Source organism: Balaenoptera physalus, assembly GCF_965194825.1.
Source record: "Balaenoptera physalus genome assembly, chromosome: 18".
Taxonomy (NCBI): Eukaryota; Metazoa; Chordata; class Mammalia; order Artiodactyla; family Balaenopteridae; genus Balaenoptera; species Balaenoptera physalus.
This window is the reverse complement of record NC_138899.1, coordinates 66,573,510-66,592,135: the sequence shown is the minus strand read 5'-3', so window position 1 is coordinate 66,592,135 and position 18,626 is coordinate 66,573,510. Positions and strand designations below refer to the sequence as shown.

General features: G+C 45.8%; 1 long non-coding RNA gene across 1 annotated transcript in view; it reads left to right on the top strand.

Annotated features, from left to right (window-relative positions):
- The window catches only part of LOC309647597, a 36,103-nt gene extending 33,948 nt beyond the window's left edge, over positions 1-2,155 (top strand). The window contains exon 3 of the long non-coding RNA XR_014256173.1: positions 102-2,155. This is a non-coding gene — a long non-coding RNA (uncharacterized lncRNA). The remainder of the gene's footprint in view (positions 1-101) is intronic.
- Positions 2,156-18,626: the final 16,471 nt, after the last annotated feature.

The window sequence follows — 18,626 nt, the reverse complement described above, 5'->3', positions numbered from 1 at the left end:
CTAAAGCAATCTGTTCTTTGCAGTGTATCTTCTTCTTGGATTCCACCCACTGTGGGCACCCACTGGTGCCCACCTAACTCCCACCCTCACTCTCCCTGCAGGCGGGCACACCTGCACACCTGCAGGCAGGTGATAATGGTGCAGGTGAAGATGAGGAGGAGGAGAACAGCTAACATTTTCCGAGCATTGCCTATGTGCCAGGCACTCCTCGAAACACTCTGCATATAAGATTCACCAGATCTGCCGTCTGCATCTTATTTCAGTTTTCCTGAACTCTTACTTACCCAAGGAGAGCCACGAAGTGGGCAGAGGAGGGAAGAAGCTTTAAAATAACCTCTTGGATCGATGTAAATATCTCCAGGGGTTCCTGATTTCACATGTTTTATGTTCTTTATCCCTTTATCTATAATCCCCACTCCTTCATGTCTGTATCTTTATCGTCCTGAATATATAATCTTGTTTTTAAATTAAGAAGTAACGTTTCATTTTAAAAACTGCACATTTTTATAAAGATCTCTGCATTTCCAATGACAAATCACAAGAACACAGAGTTGGAATAAGGATGATACATGTTTTCAAGCCCTGCTCTGCCCATTACTAACTTTGTGATTCGGGTACGTTTTAATGCTACTGAGCCTCAGTCTCCTCGTTTATAAAGTGAAAAATAATACAGACCTTGCAGATTTTTTTAAAACGCAGGAGGTGCTGTGTGTAAAGTACCTACCACAATGCCCAGCACCTAGTAGATGCTCTACAAATATCCCCTCCTTTTCTAAAAATGCTTGTATTGTCTCAAAGTAGTAGGTGGGGTGGGTGTGAAAGGCACAGATTTCTTTGCCGTCATAGCTTCTTTTCTTAGTGCAAGGTCTCTCCCAGAAACCAGGGGCAATCTCTCGCTACATGACATACAGCAAAGAAATCACCTTGTCACGCCGTACAAGAGGGCAGGCAGCTTTAATAAGACTAACAAATGTTATATATTCTGCCCCAGGCAAGTTGCAGGCCTAAAATCTTACCCTGTCCCCCATTACCCCGGCATCCCTCAGTGAATTTACTTTGGGACCTTTAATAGGATTCGTCTTCTGGCTTTCTCGTCAGGTTCAATGTCTCCTTGACCCAAGAACACCCCAGAATGCTCCCTAGGCACCTGAGAAAACCAGGTCTAGAACAGTCATCCTCAAAATGTGGTCTAGGATCAGCAACGTCAACATCACCTGGGACCTCGTGAGAAATACAAATTCTCAGGCCCGACCCCAGACCCACTAAGTCAGAAAGCCTGGGGATGGGGCCCAGGAATCTGTGTTTTAACAAGCCCTCCAGGTGATTCTGCTGCAGGCTCAAGTTTGAGAACCACTGGTTGAGATATTAACACATGAATTTCCTCCAAACATAAACCATGGTGGCAGTTCCAGCAATATGGCAGCAGATCAAAGACTGTAACCTCTAGAGGCACACTGCCAGCTGCCCTCACATGCATGGCCACCCATCATGAAAGGGGGTCACCAAGTCTCCTTCCCCCCAACACGGCCTCGCTAGCACCTCTCCCTGCTGCTCTAGCCTAGAAGAGACCAGCACAACTGCACACAGGGTCCTGAGAGCCCAACCCAGGTGCTCTTGCTATCGCCCAAATGCAAGGTTTGTTATCTACTCCCCCATCCCACTCCCCACACCACCCCAATCATCCTGAGACTGGGGAGGCGCCTCCTACTTGCACCTGGCTTACTCTCATTCAGCACTGAGTGGAACAGATAAATCAAAGGTGCTGTCAGTAACCACACTGGTCACCCACTCTCCCAGCTGAGGCTGTGTCCTCACAGCCCCATGAGCCTGGTCGACCAGATAGATGTGCTACAATTCTCCTAAATCAGCAGAAAGCAGGGGAGAGGCCAGAGCTCGAAGGATACATCCCCAGCACCCACATCCCTCCGCAGAAAATGCTCCTTATCAAGACTGAGGATGACCTCTTCGCCCCAAATCCAATGAACTCAATTGTCCGTAGCCCCACATTTCTTCCTGCCTCAAACCTAAACTCCTAAGGGCCTCTTCTTCCTCTCACTTACCACTCCCCACCCCCACCTTTGCCCCCAACCTCACCACCTGCTGCTTCACCTTATACTCCAGTCGGAGAAACTCACACTCCATGTTTAAAATTAGCCAGTAGGTAACTCAGGAGACCTCAGGTTTGACTGGAAAAAGAGTTATAAGGCTGGCCTAAGACAACATGAGAGAAACGTCGGAATGATTCTGTTATCAGGATTTTTAATCAGGACATTTGAGGAACTGATGGAACTATGGAACTGATAATATAGCTGACAGGGAGGGTGGTCACCTTCCATTCCCTAACTCCCTCATTTCCCACTAAGAATCTCTGCCTTAGCCCTCTGTCTCCTCAGCTGTTTCTTCGGTTTCATGAGCCACTAGTATCTTTGCAATTAATGAATTAAGGAGGCCCAAGTAGGTTTCTCTTGCCCCCAAAAAGCCTGATGGGCATCCCAGTATCAGAACCCTACTCAGCTCCCAGCTCCTCCATGAAGCCCCCCTCAGATCGCTCACAGAGTTCCTCCATCCCTCGTTTGGGTACCATTTATAATCTTGCGCCTCATGTAGCAATATATACATACACCATATGTGCATGGCCATACGGCGTCAGGAAAAACCCGTGGCATCAGAGGGACCTGAATGTGAACACTGCCTCTACCACTATTTAACTCTGGAAGTGGGGTAAGTTATTTAACTTAGTCTCTGAACTTCAGTTTCCTGGGAATAATAAAGTTATTATGAAGAATAAACGAACAACAAATATAAGGAGCCCAGTACACTCTCTGCAAATTACTAGGTACATAACCAGTGTTCCCGTCTTCCCTGCCTACTTGATATCCCCTCCCCAGTTTGATTGTTCTTCTTGGCTTATATCTCTGTACACACATTGTAGGTGTGCTTTGTCTTTGATGTCAACTGCTGATGCTAAATCCTGATCCTAAATCCAGCCATTCCCTGTGAAATCTTTAGAAGCTAGTCTGAGCTGTAGGAGCACTTTTAAATTCTGTGATTACAGTACTATTGACTATAATTTTATTTGCTATGAGTTGTATTTGGAGCAAATGTCTCTAACTATATTTTTAGAAATTGTCTTTTTTTTTTAATTTATTTTATTTATTTATGGCTGTGTCGGGTATTCGTTTCTGTGCGAGGGCTTTCTTCTAGTTGTGGCAAGCGGGGGCCACCTTCATCGCGGTGCGCGGGCCTCTCACTATCGCGGCCTCTCTTGTTGCGGAGCACAGGCTCCAGAAGCGCAGGCTCAGTAGTTGTGGCTCACGGGCCCAGTTGCTCCGCGGCATGTGGGATCTTCCCAGACCAGGGCTCGAATCCGTGTCCCCTGCATTGGCAGGCAGACTCTGAACCACTGTGCCACCAGGGAAGCCCCTAACTATATTTTTAAATCCTTTGTTTTGGTTGCTATTCTATTAATATGCAGCTCCAGGAGAGCTAAGAACCAGGAGAGAAGTCTTAAGAAATCGGAAGGAGGATAAAATTCTATCCAAATGTTTAATCACCCTTAGAGTCATGTTATTCTTAATGATGATCTAAATATTTCTTGCTACAATTTTGTCTCATTTTCTATCACACTCTACATGCTGTATAATATAGTGGGTTGGCCAAAAAGTTCGTTCAGGTTTTTATAACATGTTACGGAAAAACCCGAACGAACTTTTTGGCCAGCCCAATACTTGAAGATAGTCTTTGAGCTGCTTTTAAGCTTTTATCTCCAGCTTTTTTTACACTTTTCTCATAGAGGCTCACATTTATCAAAGGATAGCCATATTCCAAGCAGTATGCTAATCAGCACTTTGTACAGATGTTTTCATTTAATTCTTATAATCACTCTATGAGTATCTCCTATACTCTGCAAACATTATTATGTCCATTTTATGAATGAGTACATTTTTTTAAAGGTTTTTTTTTTTATGTGGACCATTTTTAAACACTTCATTGAATTTGTTACAATATTGCTTCTGTTTTATGTTTTGGTTATTTGGCCACGAGGCATGTGGTATCTTAGCTCCCCAACCAGGGATCGAACCCGCACCCCCTGCATTGGAAGACAAAGTCTTAACCACTGGACCGCCAGGGAAGTCCCATGAATGAGTACATCTTAAAGGGTCACCTAGCAAGTAACTGATGGTACCAACATTTGGGCAGTCTGACACCAGAGTTACTAGTTCCTTAACTTTTAAGGTTTTAATGCTCTTATTGGCCTTTCTCCCATTTCTCTTCAATCACCTTAGTAACTGTTCACCAACACTGATGAGAAGCATCCTGAGGCTAATAATGGGAGAAAGATCTTAGTTTCCAAATAGACCATGTTCACAGTGTGGAAGAGCTAAGGGAAGGTCATTAAAAAGAGCTTGACTTAATGTAACTGAACAATTGCTGGACTTACTGGACAAAGACCGTGGCAGCTAGAACCCCAAGCCAAAGCCCAAACCCAAAGAAGCACAGCTAGTAATTTATAACAACTCTGATTTGACGGGCACCTACAATGCAAAAGGTGCTTCCTAGTACCAGGTGCCCTGCAGGATGGCACTTGCAGATGAGGAAATGGGAATTCAGAGAGATTCACTGACTTGCCCACAGTTACACACCCACACGTGGCAGATCTGGTGTCTGTTTTATCGGGGCCCCCATCTTTGCTCAAGCCCGTGCTCCTTCCCCATGCTCACCTGATTAGCCAAAGGGTTCTGGCCACATTTTCTCCAGAACCCAATACAAAGGGTGGTCAAGGGCAACACTCCTCGTCCACCCCAGGGGCCTGGTGGGAGTGCAGGGGGCACACTCTTCCCAGGATATAGGAATTCATTCCTGCCGCATCTACCCACCCATAACCTCAGCCTTACATTCTTTCACTCACACTTATTTGGTGGGTGGATGCCATGAGTTTAACACCTTACATTCATAAAAGGTTTTGTAGGTCATGGAGGTGTTTTCAGTACGAAGCTCAGGTGAGCTTGGTGAATTAGTGAAAGCCTCCTAATTCCTAATCTAGTACTCTTCCCGTTTTACCTTGCTATCTCTAGTCAAAAATGAGCTGTCTGCAGGAAAATATTAAATTAGATTAAACTGTGTTGCCAGGTTGGGGGGTCTTAGTAGAGACAAATTCAGACCTAATTTCTCCTATACCAGTCTTTTTACACTATGGTGAGGGGACCATCTGCCAAGGATCTCCTTAGAGTGATGAACCCAAATCCAATTTGTAAAAGTGCAATTGCCAGGGTGCCCCCGTATGGCTTCCATCAAATATTGGACACTGAAAAAGCAAGTGTCCATGTGACTAAAATGACCACAATAACCCCTCCAATTTTCTTTGGTCACATAGGAGACCATGCCAAAAGGCTCATGACCTCAGGATGCCTGTCACTCGCCATGAGTAGAGGAAGCAAATGGCTAAATAGCAGAGAAAAGATAGAAACATTTTCAAGGGCTTGTAAACATGGGATCCAAGATTTTCTCTCCTGGTGGCCTTTGAAATCCAGCCAGCTGCTCGAGCAGACAAGAGTCACTGGCTTTCTCATTGGGGTCTGTCGGTCAGGCCGTGTGCTGGGTGTTCTTTCTGATGCAACTGAGGAGCTAGCCTGCCATCAATGGCATCAGAGAGACTTTATTCATGGGAAGCGTCCAAAATAGAAATGTTGCTGTAAAAGTAATTAGACTTGAGTTTAAGAGGATCAGTTCCTCATTAAGGGTTTCCCTCAAAGGCTTTTTACAAGCTTAAAGATTGAGTCTAATCTCCAGTGTCAGCTGTGGAAGGGAGGAAGACACAGATGCATATTCACATACAAAGAAGCGTGTGCGCCGGCTTCACTGATAAAGCATAATAAGGATTTCGCTGTACATAAATACATGCTCATCACCACCATCTCCCCCACAACCCCCTTGAAATATAGACCCTGGAGATCAAAGTCAACACTTTGCACTTATAAAAGCTGGAATATAATTCTTTCACCATGATTAGAATTTAAATTGGTTATTTTCAGCAGCCCAAAATGTCAATGGAAACCCTTCCCTTTCAGCATTCCCTGTAATACCTTCCTAACGTGTATCGGATTTGCAACCGGCTCTGTTCTAGGTTTGAGGATACAAAGGTAGGTGAGACACATTCCTGCCCTCCAGGAACTCACAAGCTCAAGCAGCGTTTCTCAAAGTGCATACCCATTGGCACCCACTTGGAACACCCGGTTCCTGGAAGGTTGCTGCAAAACATTTGGCAGCAAGTTGAGGTTTCGGATTCTCTGCAGAGCCACCATATTAGAACTTAATCAGAATCTCTAAGAGTGGGCTCAGGAATCTTTATACAAGTTCTCCTGATGATTCTTATACACATGAATGTGATAGACACCCTAATTTCAAAGCATTTGTAAATAATTTGTGATTTTCCTTCTGATAAGGCTTCAAATTCTGGGTTTTGGATTGCAAACCCATCTCTTAAGAGAGCAGAGACAACCATCTCCACTCTTTGTCGGCTGCTACGGAGCCGGACTTTGCCAGTTGATTGCAGTAAACCTTCCTAGATCCTCCCTTTTCTCAGTAAGTCTCTGCACTTTCCATATTTCACAAGACCCACAGCAACGTTTCCAGGGGGAAACATTCCGTTTTAGGTAAGAGTTAAAAGCATGTTGGAATCAGACCTGGGTTTGAGTCCTGACTCTTTAGCTTACTGGTTGTGAAACCAGAGGCAAATGACTGCGACTTTTTTGTTTCCTCATTTGTAAAATGGAGATATTTATAGTACCTAGCTCATACGGTCATTCAAACTGGATGAAATAATGCATACAAAAAGCACACATATGGCCTGGCATACAGTAGACATTTAATAAATGTTGTTACTGTGGATACCAAAGTCCTTGGTGGAACTCTTTTGGGTTAATGGCTCAGAGCTCAAAAAAATATCTCACAAAATTCACAACGGGCTAATCTGTTTCCTGAAACAGATCTCAAAAACCATGAAATGCAGACACCTAAACAAGTGGAAAATGATATACTTCTAAACTGTGCCTTAGAGTCTGCAAATTTTGAGAGAGTGTAACGCGTGCCCAGGGGAGGGAAGGTGAGTGGTGGTTGATATACAAAATGAACATTTTTTAAAACTAAATTTATAAAACACATATGGGTATATCACACTGAAAGCAAGCCAGATACATAAAAATCCAGATTTATTATGCATGTCTTTATCAAAAGATAGACATTTAGCTCCCTAAAATATTTAAATGTATGATTTTATTAAAAAAAAAAAACTATCCAAATGCAAGATTTCAGGAGGGTATCTATTACATAGTTCAAATAGGATTACCAAATTTAGCAAATTAAAATACAGGATACTCAGTTAAGTCTGAATTTCAGATCAATAAGAAATAATTTTTAAGTATAAATATATCCCATGCATTATTTGACAACCTTAACTACAAAGCATGACTGTTTTAATTTAATATCCTTAGTAAGCTTTATGTTAGGAAAAGAAAAGCTGATCAGAAATAAACTTATCACTAGTCAGGTGAATTAATAAAATTGTGAGTGCTATGGGAAATTAATGAAACCAGACCAATCACAGGGATCAAATTAAACCTGAGCTTTTCTCTGAATGCTAAGGAGTTAGAATGTCCCTATATGCCTGGAGAAATCCCTGCCATAATCTGTATATTGAAAAGTACTAGAGGAATAAATGGAGGAAAAGTTAACTTAGGAGAAATTAGCTATTAAGATCAGGGGCCAAGGTTCATCCAGTAATCTGGGCTCAAGGTTCAAACTTGCTCTTTCACAACGAAGAAACACTGACCCTGAACTTCCTGCTGCTCAGGATAGGATAACCAACCCCCAACACACATTTTCTTTCATTCTTTTTATTCCCTCTAACTTGAGAACAGGTAAAATGCTTTTTCTTTGATTTATAATACTCTCTGAAGTTAAAAAAAAAAAATCACATTTTGGAATTGCCAAATGGTTTCCATGGTGAAAAGTTTAAGTAGTTCTTTCGAAATTTTCAAGTCTTTAATAAGCTTTGCATAGCAGCGGGATGGGAAGTGAAAAATCAAGAATATTTCAGGACCTTTCATTATGTTTTATATTTTTTAAAACGCGTCTGCCATTGATGTTCATGCTGGTATGTTTTTCATTCCTCCCAAATTGGTAGGCCACAGTAGTTAAGAAATTATTCCACTGGAAATGGAAAGTACCCCAGGGATCAAAGGGAAATTAGATAGGGAGGTAGCAGGAAGAGCAGTAAACTTGGGATCAGAAGAGCCAGCGTACATCCCTAACCCTGGCCGCCCACAGGCCGTGTGGCACCAGGCAAATCAATTTCTCTCTCTGGACCTCTGTGCCCTTATCTGTAAAACAAAGGTTTTCTACAGGCTTTTTATGGTCTGAAATTCTGTGATTCTCAGTCGAGTCAATTGAATTCAGATCGCTCATCTTCCACTGACTGTAATACTTCGCGAAAATGTCCCCCTCCCCTGCCCCTGGAAGCCTGCTGTATGAATAACCCACACACACCTCCATTGCTCCATTCTGAAGATGAACTCATGTGATCTTTAGAGACCCCTTTGAAGTTACCTGTCAGGCAGCACAAGAGGCTACTAGGAACAGGTATGAAGTCAGAAAAAGGCTTTATTTTTTTTTTAACGTCTTTATTGGAGTATAATTGCTTTGCAATGGTGTGTTAGTTTCTGCTTTATAACAAAGCGAATCAGCTATACGTATACATATATCCCCATATCCCCTCCCTCTTGCGTCTCCCTCCCACCCTCCCTATCCCACCCCTCTAGGTGGACACAAAGCACCAAACTGATCTCCCTGTGCTATGCGGCTGCTTCCCACTAGCTATCTATTTTACATTTGGTAGTGTATATATGTCCATGCCACTCTCTCACTTTGTCCCAGCTTACCCTTCCCCCTCCCCATGTCCTCAAGTCCATTCTCTACGTCTGCATCTTTATTCCTGTCCTGCCCCTAGGTTCTTCCAGAAAATGGCTTTAAATGACCATCGCTGTCAAGGAAGGAAGAATAACACTGGGGAAGAAGCACCTCAGAGAGCTGTTGTGAAAACTCAGGTTTGAGCCACTGAAGGCTGAAAATCCTGAGTTGGCAAACAACTGGAGGGAGGGCCAGGAAACCATGGCTTCTGAGGAAGTGTAGGGAAAGGAATTGACCATGAAGACATGGAGAGGTGTGATGGCCGCCTTCTCAACTCACGGGGCCCAGGGCAGGTCCACCACCACCTACCCCTCATTCTCAGTTCAGAAACTAAGGCCAGCTGCCTCTGAGACCACCTCTAGGGGCCCCGACTCCAGGTGAATAAAAAGTGAGTGCTGACACTCAGCTCTGAAAGTCCTCCCCTGCTCCCCTCCTGACACCTTCTTCTTCTGTGACGATCTGACGGACCAAATACATTTAAGGATAGAAAACGGAAAGGGGCTTTTTTTCCCCCTCAAATTCCTAAACAAAATTATTTTTAGAAGTGCTAGCCCTCAAAAACAATGAGGCTTTTGAGTTATTTCTTCAAGAGTGGTTATGAGTTGCCTGACTCACATTGTGATGGATGACTAATCATCAAATGAGTTGGCAAATAAACTCTGGCCCTGAAATTACCGTATCACCTCCACACCCAGACGTCCTCCTCACAGCCAACAGGGAAGACAGGTAAGATGTTCCTCCCTTTAGGAAAAATTCACAGCAGTAAAGGAGGCAAAAATCAAACAAACCAACAAAGATTGACCAACAAGCCAGGGCTTTTTAGGGTAACCCTGGAAGGTATCTGTGAACTATAAATAATTTCCGCTCATAAGGAACAGGGCAGAAGGCAGATAGTAGTGTGGCCTCCTAGAAAGATTTCCATCCAATAGGAATGAGAGAAAACGTTTCTGTACTTACAGAAATAAACTAGCAATTTGACAATGCTTGTCTGGAACAACTATAGTGGGGCGTGTTATGAACTCCTGATTATCTAAGCTGATGGTGGTAGAACTCTTGGTCCCCTCCATGGGCCTCAGGAAGGAGATATGCTGAATCTACACATATGTAATTTTGTCCTTCTACCTGTAATTCATTATTGGCTTTATAAAAGCAAAAGCCAGTATTTCTGAATTGTCAGGGCTCACCCCAGAGAAGCCTCAAGGAAAAGAAGGTCTTGGGAGGCCCAGGGAAAATGGTAGCTGCCAGCAAAGGAAAAGGGTTTCTGTTGGAACCCAGAATAGTGGTATGTTTTTCTCCTGCCAATGAAAAGACATATATATATATATATATATATATATATATATATATATATATGCCCTCCTGTCACTCAACTCAGCAGAGCTCTTAAACCTATTTGGAGGAGTTTCTCCCAAGAGTTCTTCAAGCTTTTATGCAGTCTACAATCTTTGAAAGATTTGAGAATGTTTCATGATTATTTTTCATTTTTAATATCTGACCAAGATGCTAGATTTGTTCCTTCATTGAGTTTAGCTTGTCTTTTTGGTTATTATCATTTTTACTCTTACTGTCATTTTTTGAGAAGAAAATCTTTGCAAGGGAAATCAAGAAACATCATAAAACTCTCTTGACCACATAAAAAAGTGAACCGAACCCCTCTGATAATCTGCTGTTCTTGTTGTCTCTAGGTAAGGAGACCTCTTGTGCTTTAGGAATAATTTTATCCTTTTTTGTAAATAAAGGTGCTCAAGGCATCGAGGGGCGAGTGTGCTCATCCCCTGCCCTCACGCTGGAGGCTGTGTCACAAGCAGCAAGCACAGTACTGATGTAACAACCCTTGCTCCAGAAATGGAAGATGATGTGATTGATGGAGTGTGTGCCCATGGGTTCCACGGTGACTCCAAAAGATAGATGTGTGTCCATAGACTTTTCTCGGTATGATGTCTGTATTGTGTAGAAACCATTTGCAAGGCCAAACGTTGCATGCTATTCTCTCGGGCTTGTGAAGTTACAAAAAAAAAGTCCACTCTCCACATCTCTCACTTCTGGCCCATTGGGTTGGAGCTGGAGCTTCCTAGCTGTCTGGCAGCTGTCATTCTGCTTGTTTACAATTTCAGCAGATTTTAAGCAAGGTTCCAGGATGCCAGGGCTTCCTATAAGGCCATTCTCAAGGTCACTCCAGAGCAAGGGCTGTGCGTCTATTCCCTGCCATTCTGAGAGATGGTTCCTGGAGCGTTGAAACAATATGGAAGGCTGCCACCCCCCACCAACCCAAGACTGTTTCAAAACTACATCCCTGATCATTCTGCACATCGATTAAAATATGCTGTGGCCTTGGGACTTCCCCACTAGGCAGAAATCAGATTCTCAAGCCCGGACTCCATCATGCATTTGATTTGTGGTCATGGATTGTTACTTGCCTGCCGTACCTCTAAATCTCATAAGCTTGTCACTATCACGGAAATAAAACAGCAGCGAGCTACACGAGGAATGCTCTCTTTAAGTGTTTGGGATTTTCTTTTGAGGTTTGTTCGTTTGTCTTAGTACAAAGTTCCCAGGGCAAATGAGTGTGATGGAAAGATGGCAGGGCCACGGAAAAGAGAACAGGCTCTGGGAAGAGCTGGAGGTGGGCTAGACTCCCCACTCTGCAGGTTACTGGCGATGTCACCTTGAATGAGATGCTTCACCTTCACGTGCTTCCAGTCTTGGGAGGATAGAATAAGAATGCACACTTAGGCAGAGGTTCTCAGCATGTGGTCCCCGGATCAACAGCAGCAGTCTCGCCTCAGAACCTGTTAGAAAGGCACATTCTTGGCCTCTACCCCAGAACGACTGAATCAGAAACTCTAGGGATGGGGTCTCACACTCTGTGTTTTAACAAGCCCCCCTGGTGATTCTGATGCCATTTGAGAATCACCAATTTAAGGCCTCTACCACAGTGCTTGGCACACAATAAATGTTAATTTACCCTTGACTCTGACTTTCTGAGAGATTATTGATTTGGAGCCTAATATCAATACATCAACCAAGCATATTGCTGGGGCCCAGGGAGAGTCTACACTCTCAGGCGTAGAACTGTGCATGCCCCCTTGTCAATTTGTACTTGGTACACATCAGCTGAGGCGCAGGCAGGTCTGAATTATGAGTAAGTGTACGTTGGTATGAATGCAAGTGACCTAAAGGAGCAGCGGTCCAGACCCTGCTCACTCTACCCCCAAGCCCACCAATCACTCTCTATGCCGAGTGTGAGACCCTGGAGAGTCTCCTGGCCCTGGAGAGACACGCAGAATAATACCTCCTGCACTTCTCATGCAGCAAATGTGAAGATTCCAAGGTGCCGTGGGAAGCTCTACGCCTGCCTTTTTTCTTCCTTGCGCTGGAAGCCTGAAAGGTCCTCAGGCGAGGCCTCGGAGGCTGGCCACTTTTTGTTGGTAAGTTGGCTGGTTTTCTTCGGCTGCAAGTTGTGAAAGAATTTTCTCTTATCCCTTAATGAGAACAATATCCCTGTTGCTGTCATGGAGGCCTGAGGTCCGGAAAAATGTCACGTGACAAATCTGCGATGCCAGTCAATCAATCTCTGCCCTGTGGACTCTTCCCATTACTCCTAGGAGATGACGGGGGTCTGGACCTTGGGTCCCGGGCTGTGAATGGACAGCTCCCTGACAAATCATCTCAGAGTGTGCGGAAAGGGTCCATCCCGAAAACAAAAAAAAGTGACTGAGTCCTCCAGACAAAGGATCTCCAAGTTTTTTTTTTTTTAATGGGAAAAAAAAATTGGTCTGCTCTGGAAGTGGCAAAGGTGAAACATGTCATGTGGCAAATATGAAAAAGTCGAGTCCCAGGCAGGAAGGAAGATGTTGCTCATTGAGGGCTTTCAGGCCACAGGACGACAGATATCAAATCCAGATGTGGCCTGGAACCTTCACCAAACAGTAAGAGCAACCAAACCATCCGCTTCATGTAAATTGAATAAATAAACATCAATCATCCATTCATTAAACAAATATTTACTGAGCACACACTCCATCTTAGGCCTGGGCTATGCCCCAGGGACGCAGTGAAACCGGAAAGATGCAACGAGGGCCAAGACAAGGAAGATGACGGGGGACGAAGCTCGAGAAGGAAGCCAGGACAGGGTTACAGAACCTCCTGGGCATGCGCAGGGCTGGGCTCGTGTCCAAGGGCCCGGAAGCCCCCAGGTCTGGAAGCAGTGAGCCAACCTCATCAGCACGGCACGGCACAGGGTCACACAACAGGCTGTGGATTCGGAACCGGTTCTGAACCTCCGTTCTATCACTTTTTAGCTTATGTCCTTGGGCAACTTTCTCGACGGCTCTGGGCTTTCAGTTCTCTTCCATAAAATGAGGGTTTCATTATTGTACAAGGTTGCAGGAAGGAATGAATGAGATGAGTGTATATAAAACGCTTAGCACAGTGTTTGGGATGTAGTAAATGCTTAATAAATATGGGCTGCTGTTATGACTATTATTATGAATGTAACAGGGCAAATATTATTAACTTCGGATGGTCACAGCTTTTGCCCCTCCCCCTGACCATCAAAGAGAATTCTGTCCGTCTTCCCCCTTCTTTCTCCTTTTTGCAAGAAAGGAAGCTCATTCTCTGCAGTTGGAGCTAAACAAGTCACCCAGTCTCTCCTGGGTGATGGCGCTGGGCCAATGGGTGTGGAAGGAAGCCTCCTTGATCAATCATCTCCAGGGTGTGCAAAGAGTGTCCGTCCTGAAAAAGAGAAGATGGCAAGTTCCCCACACAAGGGGGTTCCAAGATCTTTTTTTAGTGGGGAAAAAAAAAATTACTCTGCTTTGGTGGGGAGGAAGGAAGGGAGGAGAACGGAGGAGAAGAAAGATGGGGAGCTCGGGATGGGAGAGAATCTGGGAAACACGTGACAGGCTGGGGAGCAGCTGGGGAGGGCGAGGAGAGGAGAAGGAATTCAATGAAGAGTCTCACATGGACCCCCTTTTAAGTTTTTTCCTAAAGACACAAAAATAAAATTCCCTTTTAATTAGTTTGGCTCTCATCCCGTGTTTCTTTAAAGTTGACTCTACGTGGAGACGGAGCCGTACAGACTCCTTCTCCGGGATTTAGTGGGGTTATAGTATTAATGATGAAAAATGGGTCTATGAATACCTACCCCCGAGGGCTATTCTTAGGGTTAAATGTGGTCATGCACATTGTATCCACCAGCTTTCGCTAGATTAGGCTGCAAACAACCCCAAATCTCAGCGGCTTACAACAACAAAGGTTTGTTTCTTGCTCCTGTTACATGTTCTTTGTGGTTTGGCCACATGTCTTTATTCTGGGAACCAGACGGTCCGGACCCACCCCTTTCTGGGCCTGGCAGGGCTGGTGTGGAGGGAAGAAAGGCAGAACCCGCAATGGCTCTCAGAGCTTCGGTGCGGAAGTCTGTCGCTTCCATTGGTCAGACTAGTCCAGTGTGTCACCCTCAGGGTGGGGGACCTGACTGTCCCACGGGGAGGGGCAGCAAGCACTCGGGAACAAGAGCAGAATCCGTCCCAAAGGTGAAGTGCTTGGGACATCGCCCGGCACTCAGAAAGCTCTCAATAAATGATGCAAGTCATTCATATCAATCTGTAAAATGGGGGCAACAATAGTAGCAGCCTCACAAGGGAGTCTGAGGGTTGGCAGAGGTAGTAGGCACAGGGCCTGGCTGAGTTATGCGACAAAGGGCAGCTCTGGGTGGTTTTCTAAGGGACCGGACACCCTGGGGCCAGGAAGGGGAGATGATCAGTAGTTAACGAAGGCAAGGGAACATGTGGTGACCTGAAGCTATAGGGTCTCTGGGGCCCCGATGGGACAGGATGTTCCTGTCTCGGGGGTCAGAGAGCAGAGCAGGACCCCAGAGAGCCAAGGGCGGCATGGGAGCAGGAAATGCCAATCACCCTCCCAGCCAGAGGGGACAACCGCAGACCACACGCCGAGCGACAGAGCTCGCTGTGTGCCCAGCCTTCCCTGGGCCCCGGGGCCAGACTGTGGGGAGCTGGCCCGGTGCCCGCTCCCCGCTCTGGGGCTCCGCGGCTCCCACTGGCTGCCCGGCCCTTTCCCACAGAGAGGGAACCCTGGGCCACCCGAACACCCGGCCACTGTCCACAGAGGCCGGTAAGGCTGCTCGCCCGTCAGCAGGCAGGGCCAGGGGCAGGGCCAGGGGCCACAGGCCTTCAATGGAAACATATTTAGAACACATTTGTGTGGAGGCATTCCTCCCACTCCCTTCAGCCCTGCCTCTAGCGCCTCCACCGTAAGGCTCTCCGCTGGCTCCTCACCCCTCCCAGGCCGTCCTTCCCACCTGCCCTCTCACTCAGTCCACCAACCATGTGGCAGAGTCGTGTGGTGCCAGGGATAGAGCAGTGAACATGTGCTGCCTTGGCCCCAGTGCTTGTGCACCAGTGCATGTTCCAGTGCTCTTGCTCCAGTGCTCATGCCCCAGTGCTCATGCTCCAATATATCATCCAGTGCTCATGCTCTAGTACATCAGCCAGTGCTCTTGCTCCAGTGCTCATGCTCCAGTGCATCATCCAGTGCATCATCCAGTGCATCACCCAGTGCTCGTGCTCCAGTGCATCACCCAGTGCTCGTGCTCCAGTGGATGTTCCAGTGCTCTTGCTCCAGTGCTCATGCCCCAGTGCTCATGCTCCAATATATCATCCGGTGCTCATGCTCTAGTACATCAGCCAGTGCTCTTGCTCCAGTGCTCATGCTCCAGTGCATCATCCAGTGCATCATCCAGTGCTCATGCTCCAGTGCATCACCCAGTGCTCGTGCTCCAGTGCATCACCCAGTGCTCGTGCCCCAGTGCATCACCCAGTGCTCGTGCCCCAGTGCATCACCCAGTGCTCGTGCCCCAGTGCTCATGCTCCAGTGCATCATCCAGTGCATCACCCAGTGCTCGTGCTCCAGTGCATCACCCAGTGCTCGTGCTCCAGTGCTCATGTTCCAGTGCTCATGCTCCAGTGCATCACCCATTGCTCGTGCTCCAGTGCTCATGTTCCAGTGCTCATGCTCCAGTGCATCACCCAGTGTTCATGCTCCAGCGCATCACCCAGTGCTCGTGCTCCAGCGCATCACCCAGTGCTCGTGCTCCAGCGCATCAGCCAGGGCTCGTGCTCCAGCGCATCACCCAGTGCTCGTGCTCCAGCGCATCACCCAGTGCTCGTGCTCCAGCGCATCAGCCAGGGCTCGTGCTCCAGCGCATCAGCCAGGGCTCGTGCTCCAGTGCATCAGCCAGGGCTCGTGCTCCAGTGCATCACCCAGTGCTCGTGCTCCAGTGCATCACCCAGTGCTCGTGCTCCAGTGCATCACCCAGTGCTCGTGCTCCAGTGCATCACCCAGTGCTCATGCTCCAGTACATCAGCCAGGGCTCATGCTCCAGTGCTCCAGAACCCAGAGGAAGAAGTAAAGCATTTCCTATGTTGGCCAATGGCAAGTGCTAAGGAGCACAGGGACTGGGTGTGATTTTAGAGGGTGGCATAGGAGGCCTCTCTGGAACAGTGGAGTAAAGACCTAAGGGAGCTGAGGGAAAGCCATTTAGTTGGAGGAAACAACAAGCCAAAGGAGGAGGTTGAAGTTTTAGAAAAAGGCCCAGGGCCAGTGTGGCTGCAGGGGCGGGAGCAGAGGCATGGCAGCAGGAGTTCACTCCCGGCTTCCTTCTTCCCGGCTCACTGTGCCCTTCTCTCAGCTGTGGGTTAGGGAAGCAGCCAGCCAACTCTCTCTACAACTCTGTTTCAGCCGCATTGCACCGAGCAAGTCTATCTGCACCATTTTTCCAACAACATTTGCTCATTTTATGTCTCTGTGTCACACTTTAGTAATTCTCTCAGTATTTCAAACATTTTCACTATATTATATTTGTTACAGTGATCTCTGATCAGTGATCTTTGATGTTACTATTGCAAAAGGATTACAACTCCCTGAAGGCTCAGATGATGGTTAGTATTTTTTAGCAATAAAGTATATTTTTAGTTAAGGTATGTACATTGTTTCTTGAGACATAAAGCTATAGCACACTTAATAGACTACACTATAGTGTGAACATATCTTTTATATGCACTGGGAAACCAAAAAATTTGTGTGACTCGCTTTATCTTTATTGTGAGATTAGCTTTATTGTGGTGGTCTGGAACCAAACCCGAAGTACCTCTGAGGTTTGCCTGTAGATAGAACAAAACGTAGACACCCCTCAACACTCACCCCCACCCCACTTCCCCTGTCAACAGTGTGGGCAGTTCCATTTTATACAGACATGTATGTATACAATTTTTTTTTCCAGAAGTATTATCATACTAGACTTGCATTCAAATTGTTATGCAATTTACTTATTCCTCTCCAAATATATTACGGAGATTTTTCTCTGATGATACAATAAGTTTACTTCTTATTTTAATCCTTCAGAATAGATATACCCTAATTTGGTTTAACAAGTCCCCTATTGATAGATGTGCCTGCGGTTTCCAATCTTCCCCCTTTGAAGGCCGCACCACAATCAGCATCTTTGTGCAGACATCTACACACAGGCAGATGAATAGTTCTTAGATGAGATTCCAGGAAGTGGATTTGCTGGGTCAAATGGTGTGTGAATTTTTTGTTTTGCTAAATACTGCCAAATTGCCGTCTAATTTACAACCCTACCAGCTTTGGGGGGAGGTTTGTTTTTGTTTTATTTATTTGTTTTTGTTTTCAAAAACTGTAGGAGGGGTTTTCTTAGGCAGTTGGTCTAGGCAGAGGGAAGTATCATGTTTTTCCCTGACAAATAGAAACAGCTACAAATGCTGTTCCTTTTTTTTTTTTTTTTTTTTCTGGAGATCCAACATCCCAGCTAGATAAGCCCCCCTCCTCTTACCTTTCATCCCTGTCCTCCCCACATCACTCACACACACACACACACACACACACACACACACACACACACACACACACGGTAAGCAACAATAATAGAGGAGAAGAATTATCTCCCTCCAAAAGGTTGCTGACTTGATTTGGAACATTATTCACACTAAGGTGTAAAAAGACTGAGCCTCCTTCACTGTGGCCACCAAAGAGTTTGTTTTTTCAGTAGGGTTGCCTAACCAACACTCCTGCTTCCTTAGAAAGAGAACTCTATATTGTTGGAAGGATGACATCTTGATAGCTATAGAACTACATTTCCCAGTCTGCATTGCAGGAAGAGGCGGCCAATGAGCTGTAAGTGGAAGTTGATGGGTGGGGCTTGTGAGAAACATTCTGTAAAGGAGGCCAGCTTACCTGGGAAGTGAACCCTTTTGCTTGGCCCTCCCTTCTTCCTACCTGGAATTGGGGGTCATTTTGAACATGTTCAACCAATCCAATGGACATCAGGCTTACCACTGAGCAGAGTCCTGCAGGATTCTGCTGCAGCTGTGTTAACTCTTTAGTTGCTGGACGATCCAGAGGTACCAAGAGGCAATGGCTACTTTCCCACTCATTCAGAAATACATTGATATTTTAACAATGAATTGGTCATACCTATGCCTTCTGAGTAAATATCAGCCCTGCCTGAAATAAAGATGAAAGGTTGGCGCTCCAATTGTCATTCAGGACCATGACGTAATCTTCAAGATGGAAACCAGACACTAAGGAGGATGGACAAGACAGAATCTAGGCGTCTAATGAAGGTG